The 11,759-nt window shown below is 35.5% G+C and overlaps 1 non-coding gene across 1 annotated transcript; it reads left to right on the forward strand.

The window, feature by feature from the left end:
* The first annotated feature begins 11,230 nt into the window (after window positions 1-11,230).
* LOC141635306 (small nucleolar RNA R71) lies at window positions 11,231-11,337 on the forward strand. Its single transcript, XR_012540004.1, has one exon. It is a non-coding gene; the product is annotated as a small nucleolar RNA R71 (small nucleolar RNA).
* The last annotated feature ends 422 nt before the right edge of the window (window positions 11,338-11,759 follow it).

Below are 11,759 nucleotides of genomic sequence, written 5' to 3' on the forward strand. Positions count from 1 at the left end.
GGTGTTGTTGATGTTGCTCAACACCTTGAAGAAGTAGTCGAAGGCTTGTTCATTGTCATTATAAAGATATTCAATAGACCTTTGCACATTATGTTCTTCATGGTGGTGACTTGAGTAAAGATGGTCACCGAATCCTTGGTCTATAGCATTGCCAATGTAGCGATTGACTAAACTATCGAATTCGTCATCCCATAGACCACATACTTCACTAGCTTGCTTCCCTATAGTATCGTGAGTTGATGGAAACAACACCTCTTTCTTGTTATCATGACCAATGAGGCCTTCTTCTTCTCTTGTCATGATTGATGGTGAGCTATTCAAGCTCTCATTGTTGAAATTTCCTTACTCTTTGGACGGAGCATCTTGAAGATTATCCACTTTCTTTTGTTGGAATATGTGTCCTCCGATAATAATGCGATCACAACTGTCGATCATGATGATTACATGTTTAAATCTAATTTTAAGAATACATGTGGGAAGTAATATTTTACTGTCAACTGGTCCACACATATCGGTAATGATTGGCTGACTAGAGTTTGACATTACTGTCCTGCGACGGTGGTGATCAGTTGATCCCCTTAGGTCATACCTAAAGGGTAACACTCTAAATTGAATATTTAATTGATCGTATGACGATACGAGTTAATTAAATTACTTAAAATTGACGGACGGTTTTGGAAGTAATATTTACGTGTCTTATTGTAATTTGATTAAATAAGATACGATCTGAGTAATCGAATTATTTTATTACTTAGATGAAATTATTGTTTACAGAAACAATTGAATCTGAATGAATAATTTATTATAAATACAAGATGTTGTGATTTATAAATTGGTAAACCATTTGGTACAAGTAATTGTGAATTATTATGTTAATTTTTATAAGTGACATATTTTATTAATATGTTGATTTTTACTTGTTAAAAATACATTTTATATATAAGATGTCATGTAATGTGTCACATGTGACATATTGACAAAATTACAAATAAAATGGACTCATCCATTTTATGTGTGTGTACCGAAATGGAGGGGGTATTAGGATAAAAATTGTGTTGATTATTTATAAGTGGAAAACATAATTATAAGACCTAAACATAGGCTAGCATACATAGCTTTCTCTTAGAAAGAAAAGGAGCGCATGCATTGGGCTATCTCCCCTTCCCATTTCGGTTTTCCCACATGAAAAAGAGCAAAAGTTTTGCTTATTTTTACACTCTTACACTACATGCAAAACTAGTGTATTATTCATTCATTCACAAAATAACTTAAAGAAGTTTATAAAGAGAAACAAATAATCCAAAATTCCTCTCCTCTTGGCCGAAAATTCAAGAGGACAAAACAATATTTTGGGTCAATTTTATTAAGATTAGTATTGTTCTAGTAATAATAATATTAGTCTTTTAAGAGGTTATCTTGGGTATAATTCCTTGGGAGGGATTCTAAGTTTAAATCCTTGTTCATCCAATATTAGGAAGCTCAAGAACAAGTAAGAAGGAGATCTTACTTGTGCCCTTTTAATCCGAAAATCCATAGTAAGAATGACGATTTCTTCTCTATTTCTACTTTTGTTTGCATACATAAGATCTAAATTAATTTTATGACTAAATTATTTGTTACATGTATGAATATGTTGTTTAATGAGATTAATAATTCCTAACAAGCGGTATCATGAGCCTTAGGTTATTTGCATGCAAATCGGTTATTGTATTTCCGAGTTATACGATTAACAAACAAAACTTATAAATTTGTGTTTATTATGAAATATCATGAAATTTATTATGCATGTTAAAGTTTCTGGTCCTAAAATGTTTTAGGATATTTTGGTTTATTTTATGGATTTTATAGTTCATTTTATATAATAATGGCATTAAAATGTGATTTTTATGATAAAAATGTCATTTTTGGACTAAAAATAGCTAAACTTCGATTTTTCCAGTGGTTTTAGGATATGTTTTTACATATATTATATACTGATGGCATGTAAATTGTCATTATAAAATGAGTTGTTATACTCGAAATATGGATTTTTCATGTTAAAATCGAATTTAAATGGTTAAATAGGTTAATATGAGTTATATTTCGAATCTGGTCATAGAAATTTAGTATGTTGTCACATGCAATTTTACAAGATGTTTATATAATATTTGGCTATAATGAAGTCTTTATGCATGATTTATGAATTTTTGATGAAAAATCACATAAATAGTCACTTTAATTAGTAAAAATTGATAAAACATACTTCATGACTAAGGAAAAACGTCACATGTTGCATTTATCACATATTTCAGATCTAAAAGTTAAAAGTTAAGAAAAATAATTTTTCTCATATTTTTATGGTAATAATTGATAAATCGGATAAACCGCAACATTGTTTTTCTCGATAAATTTCAAAATTTGTAACCTAATTTTTTGAACATTATGAGTGTCATGGTATTTTTCCAGAATGTTCATGAGTTTAAATTTCAAATTTTGAAATTATTTGAAATTTTTATGATTTAATTTGAAGTTTATGACATATTTTATATTTTAAGTCCATTTATGAACAATATTAAGAAATCTAGGTTAATTATTGTCAAATGTTAGTGGAGACTAATTTTGAGTCCTAAGATGGTTAGGATAATTAACTAGTACATAAATATGACTTTATGTAATTATTGTGATTATAAAACGGTTAAATCACGCAAATCCGTAAAAACCGATTAATATACGATATTGACTCCTTAAAGGCGATTTAGCATAAAATTGGGCATGTTCATACATATTATAATGCTGCATTTTATTTATGATTGTCATATTTTAATTTTATGTAATTTTACTTAGTATGGCCGTAGTTTTAATTGATATTACCCGAAATGTATGGGAATATCGATTCGGTTGTAATTTATTGTGATCTCGCATCACCGTTTTGTAATTTAATAGATTTATTTTTGTTTTTAATTGCAAATTTATAATAGGAAATTATGTAATTTATTATGTAATTTTATTATTCCGGAGTTCCTTGAAGACGGTACCACTCGTGAAGGCGATCCATTAAAGAAAGTGTTGCCTTGAAATGCGTGCCAAAACCGAAGTTCAGGGGACCAATGGAGTTGGGTTCCGAATTTGTAATAGTTTATTAGATTTACTATTTTAGGAAGGCCACACTAGGAATTTATTTATGCTTTGCATTTTATTTATATGTTGCATGCATCGCTAAATCGTCATAACTAAAACATGCATTATCATTAAATCGGGTTTATCGACCGTGTCAATTATAATTATCGTAGTTCACCGCTTTAGTTTACTTAAAACGTGATAGATAATAAATTGACATGACCTCTCGCTAAAAATAAACAATTGAGACTTAGCCTTACCAAAAAGTATAAACCATGAAAACCTATTTCGTGAGGGAGTGCACTCGGCTTTACCGGGGTACAAACCTTGTTACGTAGGGGAAGTGGGTGATAAATGTCTATCCACCAAATTTATAAAGATGAGGGTTGTTTTCGGCTTTACCGATGCCCAAGTTGATGTAAATTTGGATCATGGACACATTTATTCCAAATTTGGGTTGAACTCAACGAAAGTATTCTCGACGGTTGCCGGATGTGTTTCGGGCTAAAGATAAATATTAATGTAATTTTATCGACCAAGAGTTCTAAAAGTAAAATCGATTAAAGTGTTAATCCAACGAGTTATATTGATAAGGGTTGTATTCGGCTTTACCGATGCCTAAGTTAATATGAATTTGGGTCTTGGAATCATTTATAATAGTTGGGTAGAGGTCACTATATAAATGTTCATATCTTGTTAAATTTATTTACAAGTATGATTTAAAAATACAAATGTTAATATTTCCTTTTCCTCCATACTTGTAGTTCATTACAATGAATCCATCAAACGCTACCATACCGATAACTATTGAGTCTTGCCACAATGTTTTTGACGACGTTTGCTTCAACAATGATTTTGACACTACTAGAGAAAATTCTTTTTGTATAGGTTCGGATGGAAACATAAACTTCGTCACTTCTTCTAAACCTCCTACTACTACAAGATCTCTTGTGAGCCGGTCTCAGGAAGACCGCCTCATAAAATCTATAGGATCTTTGTCTTTGGAAGAGAAAGATGCCAAAACTAGTGGGAGCTCAAGCAATCAAGTTCTTGCTTCTAAGGGCAAAAGGTTCAAGAAGAAGGGAGAGAAAGGGAAAAACTTCAAGCAAGTTGAAGATGAGTGCCATTATTGCTATGGCATGGGACATTGGCTTAGGAATTGTCCCGTATATTTACGAAATATAAGGGAGGGAATCATCGTTCCAAAAAGTAAAATTCCTAAGGAAATTTATGTTATTGATGTAAATTATACTTCCACTACGACATGCGTACTGGATACCGGTTGTGGTTCTCACCTTTGTAATCATTTACAGGGGTTAAGAGACGTGAAGAGGCTTAGCAAAGGAGATATGGATCTACGCCTTGGAAATGGAGCTCGAGTAGCGGCCGAATCCAAGGGAACTTATGTATTAGTTTTGCCTAATGGATTTTAGTTGTATTTACATAATTGTTTTTATGTGCCTACACTTTCTAAAAACATTATTTCAATCGCTATGTTGGACATGGATGGTTTTTGTTTTGTCATTAAAAACAATCGTTGTACTATTTCAAGGAATGACTTGATTATAAGCCAAGCACCTTCCATTAATGGCATTTACATTTTAGAAACCTCCAATCCGACTAATGACATCTACAACATTCAATCAAAGAAACTCAAGTCAAGTCATCCAGATGAATCGTTCATTTAGCATTGTCGATTAGGTCACATAAAAGAGAATCGCATCAAAAGATTAATTTCAACTAATGTGATTACACCATTTGATTATCAATCATATGGAACATGCTAATATTGCCTTCTTGGCAAGATAACTCGAAATCCTTTTAGTGGTAAAGGAACAAGAGCAAGTGAGCTATTGGGACTCATACATACCGATGTGTGTGGACCAATGAGTATCACCGCTCGTGGAAGTTATGACTACTTCATAACCTTCACCGATGACTTGAGTAGATATGGGTATATCTATTTAATGAAGCATAAAAGTGAAGCTTTTGAGAAATTCAAGGAATTTCAAAATGAAGTAGAGAACCAATTAAACAAAAAGATAAAAGCACTACGATCCGATCGTGGTGGAGAATATCTTAGCCTTGAATTTGATTCACACTTGAAAGGTTGTGGTATTATATCACAACTTTCTCCACCCGGAAAACCACAACTTAATGGTGTTTCCGAAAGGAGAAATCGAACCCTACTTAATATGGTTCGATCCATGATGAGTCAAACCGAGTTACCGAACTCGATTTGGGGATTTACGATTCAAACCGCAATAAGATCTTTGAACAATTGTCCCACCAAAGCCACCGAGAAAACTCCATTTGAGATATGGAAAGGAAGAGTGCCTAATCTATCCTACATGAAAATTTGGGGTTGTAATGCTTATGTCAAAACAAAAAATGACAATAAGCTAGCCCCACGATCTGAAAAATGCACCTTTGTAGGCTATTCCAACACCCGAGGTTATTACTTATATAAACCTCAAGAAAACAAAGTGTTTGTGTCTTGTGAGGCTGTCTTCTTAGAAAAAGACTTTATTTCTAAGAGACAGAGTGGGAGAAATTTTGAACTTGATGAAATTCAAGAGCCACAAACCGAGGTAGAGACTATAGATGTTCCTTCATCGTCTAGCGCGGTTGTCCCTCCTCCTCTTAGAATAACGGGCCGAGTTATTCACCATCCCGATCGATATGTGGGACTTATCGAAGAAGATGGAACACTCGATGTGGTGGTTTTAGAAAGTGACGAGCCCGCCACCTACAAAACCACAATCTCTAGTCCAAATTCCTCCTTATGGCTTGAAGCCAAGAAGGCCGAGATGGATTCTATGCATGAAAACCAAGTTTGGAACTTGGTTGATTTGCCTAAAGGGGCAAGACCTCTTCAATGCAAATGGATTTTCAAGATCAAAAATGGCATAGAAGGACATGATGATGTCTACAAAGCTAGGCTAGTGGCAAAAGGATTTACCCAAGTCCAAGGTCTCCATTATGATGAAACCTTCGCCCCCGTAGCCATGCTAAGATCCATACGGATTTTGTTAGCGATTGCCGCATTTCATGATTATGAAATATGGCAAATGGATGTCAAAACCGCTTTTCTAAATGGGAATTTAGAAGAGGAGGTGTACATGATACAACCCGAAGATTTTGCCGATTCTAAAAATCTTAACAAAGTGTGCAAACTTAAGAGATCCATTTATGGACTTAAGCAAGCATCTAGAAGTTGGAATCATCGATTCGATCATGTGATAAAAGAGAATGGTTTCGCTCGAAGTGTTGAGGAACCATGTTTATACATGAAATTTAGTGGGAGCAATGTTGTGTTCCTAATCTTGTATGTCGATGACATACTACTCATTGGAAATGACATTCCAATGTTGTCTTCTGTTAAGAAGTTGTTAGGTAACCACTTCTAAATGAAGGATTTAGGAGAGTCACAACGCCTATTAGGTATCCGGATCCATAGAGATAGATCCAAGAGGATATTGGCACTAAGTCAAGAGTCTTATGTTGATAAGATTCTTCGACGTTTCAGCATGGACAAATCAAAAAGGGGATTGGTACCTATGGTAACTGGGACAATATTGAGCAAGTCTCAATCTCCCTCCGAACCCCATAATGTTGAACGTATGAATATGATCCCTTATGCTTTCCTTGTTGGATCAATCATGTATGTCATGATATGCACATGTCCTGATGTCTCGTATGCCTTGAGCATGACGAGTAGATATCAACGGAATCCAGGTGAGAATCACTGGATAGCCGTCAAGAACATCCTTAAGTACTTGAGAAGAACTAAGGATTCTGTCTTAATATTTCGAGGAGACACCGAGATCCGTGTTAATGGATACACGGACTCAAGTTTTCAAACAGACAAAGATGATATGAAATCACAAGCTGGTTTTATTTTCATGCTCAATGGTGGTGCTGTTAGCTAGAGAAGCTTCAAGGAAGTTGTAACTGCGGATTTAACAATGAAGGCTGAGTACATTGCAGCATCAGAAGCTGCCAAGGAAGCTGTATGGATCAGGCAATTCACGGAAGGTCTAAGAGTAGTACCTACCGCCAATGATCCCATCACTCTCTATTGTGATAATAGTGGGACGATCTTCCAACCTAAAGAGCCAAAGTCTAGTAATAGATCTACACATGTACTTATAAAATATCATCTAATTAGAGATTTCATTGAAAGAAAGGAAATTGCGATTTGTAAGGTTGGGACGGATGACAATATAGCCGATCCGCTCACCAAGCCTTTATCGCAGGCTAAGTATGATGAACATGTTGCGTCCATGGGACTTAAACGTGTACCAAGTTTGTATTAGATTTTGAAATGAATTAAAAGTGTTGTCTTTGTTCATGTTCATAATCACATTTGTCTTTTATCTTTTCCTTATACATTGTTACATCCAAACGGGTTGTAGTGACAATTGAACCCCGTTAAAGTGAACACGGATTAACATTGTATTCGCCCATAGCCACTTGTATGAGGTGACGTCTCGAAGTGACTAGAGTGTGATGCGATTGATGGCAAGTTCAAGTGCCATGAAGTCATGTGAGATACTAGTCGATCACATAGGCAGACTGTTAGGAAGACTTTGTCGGGCTAATGACTGCTTATTGAGTTCTGGCAAATTTATATAGCCTGGTCGTGGCGAGAGCTACTATAGTATTCTAATGAGTCGATTCTTTTGACTAAAGACTATTCGCCTAAGGTGGTACAATTACAGATTAACTTTGATTTATGTTACTACGACCTTCGTAAATGGGGTCAAATGGGCATATTTTGGGTTATGATAGCTGTGGCTAGTCGAAGGGAATAAGCGCGATAGGAATTGTTCACCCCTTGTCAGGGTTATAACAATATCTCAAGGCCACTCGAGGAGTAATGAACTGGAAATGCGTGGCCACGCTCGGATGGTATCTATGGTAGATAATTCCGGTCAATCAGTTATTCTCCAGATCGAGGAAACCACTCTCGATATGATCACTTGCAAGTACGACCTGAAAGACACCTTGCATTGAGTGGGAGATAGTAATAGGACAAGAGAATTGGTGACGCACACTTGTCTAGGACAAGTGGGAGATTGTTGGAATATGTGTCCTCCGACAATAATGCGATCACAACTGTCGATCATGATGATTACATGTTTAAATGTCATTTTAAGAATACATGTGGGAAGTAATATTTTACTGTCAACTGGTCCACACATAACGGTAATGATTGGCTGACTAGAGTTTGACATTACTGTCGTGCGACGGTGGTGATCAGTTGATCCCCTTAGATCATACCTAAAGGGTAACATTCTTAATTGAATATTTAATTGATTGTATGACGATACGAGTTAATTAAATTACTTAAAATTGACGGACGGTTTTGGAAGTAATATTTACTTGTCTTATTGTAATTTGATTAAATAAGATACGGTCTAAGTAATCGAATTGTTTTATTACTTAGATGAAAGTAATCGAATAATTTATTATAAATACAAGATGTTGTGATTTATAAATTGGTAAACCATTTGGTACAAGTAATTGTGAATTATTATGTTAATTTTTATAAGTGACATATTTTATTAATATGTTGATTTTTACTTGTTAAAAATACATTTTATATATAAGATGTCATGTAATGTGTCACATGTGACATATTGACAAAATTACAAATAAAATGGACTCATCCATTTTATGTGTGTGTACCGAAATGGAGGGGGTATTAGGATAAAAATTGTGTTGATTATTTATAAGTGGAAAACATAATTATAAGACCTAAACATAGCCTAGAATACATAGCTTTCTCTTGGAAAGAAAAGGAGCGCATGCATTGGGCTATCTCCCCTTCCCATTTCGGTTTTCCCACATGAAAAAGAGCATAAGTTTTGCTTATTTTTACACTCTTACACTACATGCAAAACTAGTGTATTATTCATTCATTCACAAAATTACTTAAAGAAGTTTATAAAGAGAAACAAATAATCCAAAATTCCTCTCCTCTTGGCCGAAAATTCAAGAGGACAAAACAATATTTTGGGTCAATTTTATTAAGATTAGTATTGTTCTAGTAATAATAATATTAGTCTTTTAAGAGGTTATCTTGGGTATAATTCCTTGGGAGGGATTCTAAGTTTGAATCCTTGTTCATCCAATATTAGGAAGCTCAAGAACAACTAAGAAGGAGATCTTACTTGTGCCCTTTTAATCCGAAAATCCATAATAAGAATGACGATTTCTTCTCTATTTCTACTTTTGTTTGCATGCATAAGATCTAAATTAATTTTATGACTAAATTATTTGTTACATATATGAATATGTTGTTTAATGAGATTAATAATTCCTAACATCTTCTTCCATATGGGTGGTGATTCTTTACCCATAGCTTGTTCTTTGCATTGAGATGCCAACTTCTTCCTATCACTTTCTCGGCTATAGTGATCAATCATGAAACATGGCTCATGTAAGCGGGGAGCTCTCATTGTCTTGTCAAGGTTAAAAGTGATTGTCTCATATCCCACTTGAAGTGAGAGCTCTCCATGTTTCACATCAATCACCGCTCCTGCGGTATGTAAGAAGGGTCTTCCTAAAATGATAGGAATGTTGGAATCTTATTTCATGTCAACAATAACAAAGTCCACCGGGATGAAGAACTTACCAATTCTTACGGGCACATCCTCCTATACCCCTAAAGGTGTCTTCGTTGATCGATCCGCCATTTGAAGCATGATATTAGTGCACTTGAGTTCTCCTATTCCTAACCTTTTGCACACCGAGTATGGCATGACACTCACACTTGCCCCAAGGTCACATAATGCTTTGTTGATTGTAGTGTTGCCAATGTTGTATGGAATAGAGAAACTTCCCAGATCTTTGAGCTTTTGAGGTGAACTTCCTTGTAGAATAGCACTACTCACCTTAGTGAACGCAATAGTCTCTAGCTTCCGGATGGATTTCTTCTTTGTAAGAATATCTTTCATGTATTTCGCATAGGCCGGAACATGACTGATCAATTCCGTGAATGGAATTGAGACTTCTAAGTTCTTCACAATCTCCATGAACTTTCCAAGTTGTTCATCAAACTTAGGCTTAGCTTGACGACTTGGGAATGGAAGTCTAATCACAATAGGCTCTATCTCCTTAGCCTTCTCTTCATTTTTCTTCTTTGAAACTTCTTGAATGGTGGTGGGTTCTTCTTCTTTAGAGTTTTCCACAATTCTTTCCTTGTCACTAGCCTCCACAATGTCTTCCTCAATTTGCTTCTTTGGCCCTTCATACATTGTACCACTCCTCAAATGGATGGCACTCACCGACTCATGTCTTGGGGGATTAATTTGAGGTGGTAATTGCCCCTTTTGTCTTTGAGAGCTAGAAGATGCTAATTGAGACATTTGGGTTTCCAACATCTTTCTGTGAGCTAGTACGTTGTTGATGGTGATATCTTTTGCTTGGCTATCTTTTTGCATTTGAGTGAAAAATTATTGTTGATTCTTTTGCATTTGGAGGACCGCTTTTTGAACATCAAAGTTTTGGTCATTAGATTGATTGTAAGAGGGTTGATTTTGATAACTTTGGCTTTGGTAAAAGGGACTTTGAGCTTGGTTTCTCATTGGGGGTGGGGTGGATGTTGGTTGAGGGTTTTGAACATTTTGGCTTTTGTATGAAAGGTTCGGATGGAATTTGGTATTCTCATTGTAATAGTTGGAATAAGGGGTGCCACTCTTGTATGCTTGGAAAGCATTCACTTGTTCCCCTACATTCACTTTGGTCATGTCCCAAAGTTCCACAACTCTCACATACTCCACTTAGAATTGATGATGATGCCACCATATCATTAACATGTTGCTTGGGTGATTTGGAGGCCTCTTCAAGTTTATCCATGGCCTTCTCAAACTTCAAACTAATGGTGTCAATGTGAGAACTTAGTTGAGCACCTAATTGAGTAATGGAATCCACCTCATGCTTTCCTCCTCTAGTAGCCTTCCGAGATCTACTATATTGTGAGTTATGGACCGCCATTTACTCAATTTTGTTCCATGTTTGATTGTCATCAACTTCGGTAAACATACCATTAGATCCCATATTAAGAATATTTTGGGTGTCTTCATATAGACCATTCCAAAATTGTTGCACAAGGAACCACTCGCTAAGTCCATGGTGTGGACAAGAACGACAAGTATCGTTGAATCTCTCCCATGCTTCATACAAAGATTCCTCATCCCTTTGTTTGAACCCGGTGATTTGGTCTCTCAACATGTTAAGTCTTTTCCGAAGGATAGAATTTCTTGTAGAAAACAAGTGCCAATTTCTTCCAAGAATCAATACCAAGATTAGCCTTGTATAGGCTTTTCAACCATTGTTTCGCGGTACCAATCAAAGAAAAAGGAAATAAGACCCATCGGATTTGGTCTTGAGTAACTCCGGTTTAAAAAATCGCATCACCATAGTCACAAAAAGTCTCCATATGTGAGTGAGGGTATTCACTAGGCATCCCCCCAAATTGACTTCTCTCAACTAGTTGTATGAATGCGGATTTGGCAATGAAATTACCGGTTAAATATTATGGTGTAGGAGTACTATTTGGTAGGTTCTCCTCGGTCGGTACGGAATGTGATGAGAATTTAGGCATTGTGGGTTGATTTTATGATGGGTTTTGTATTTGGTTGTCCTCTCCTTCT

Source organism: Silene latifolia, chromosome Y, assembly GCF_048544455.1.
Source record: "Silene latifolia isolate original U9 population chromosome Y, ASM4854445v1, whole genome shotgun sequence".
In the NCBI taxonomy this organism is placed as follows: Eukaryota; Viridiplantae; Streptophyta; class Magnoliopsida; order Caryophyllales; family Caryophyllaceae; genus Silene; species Silene latifolia.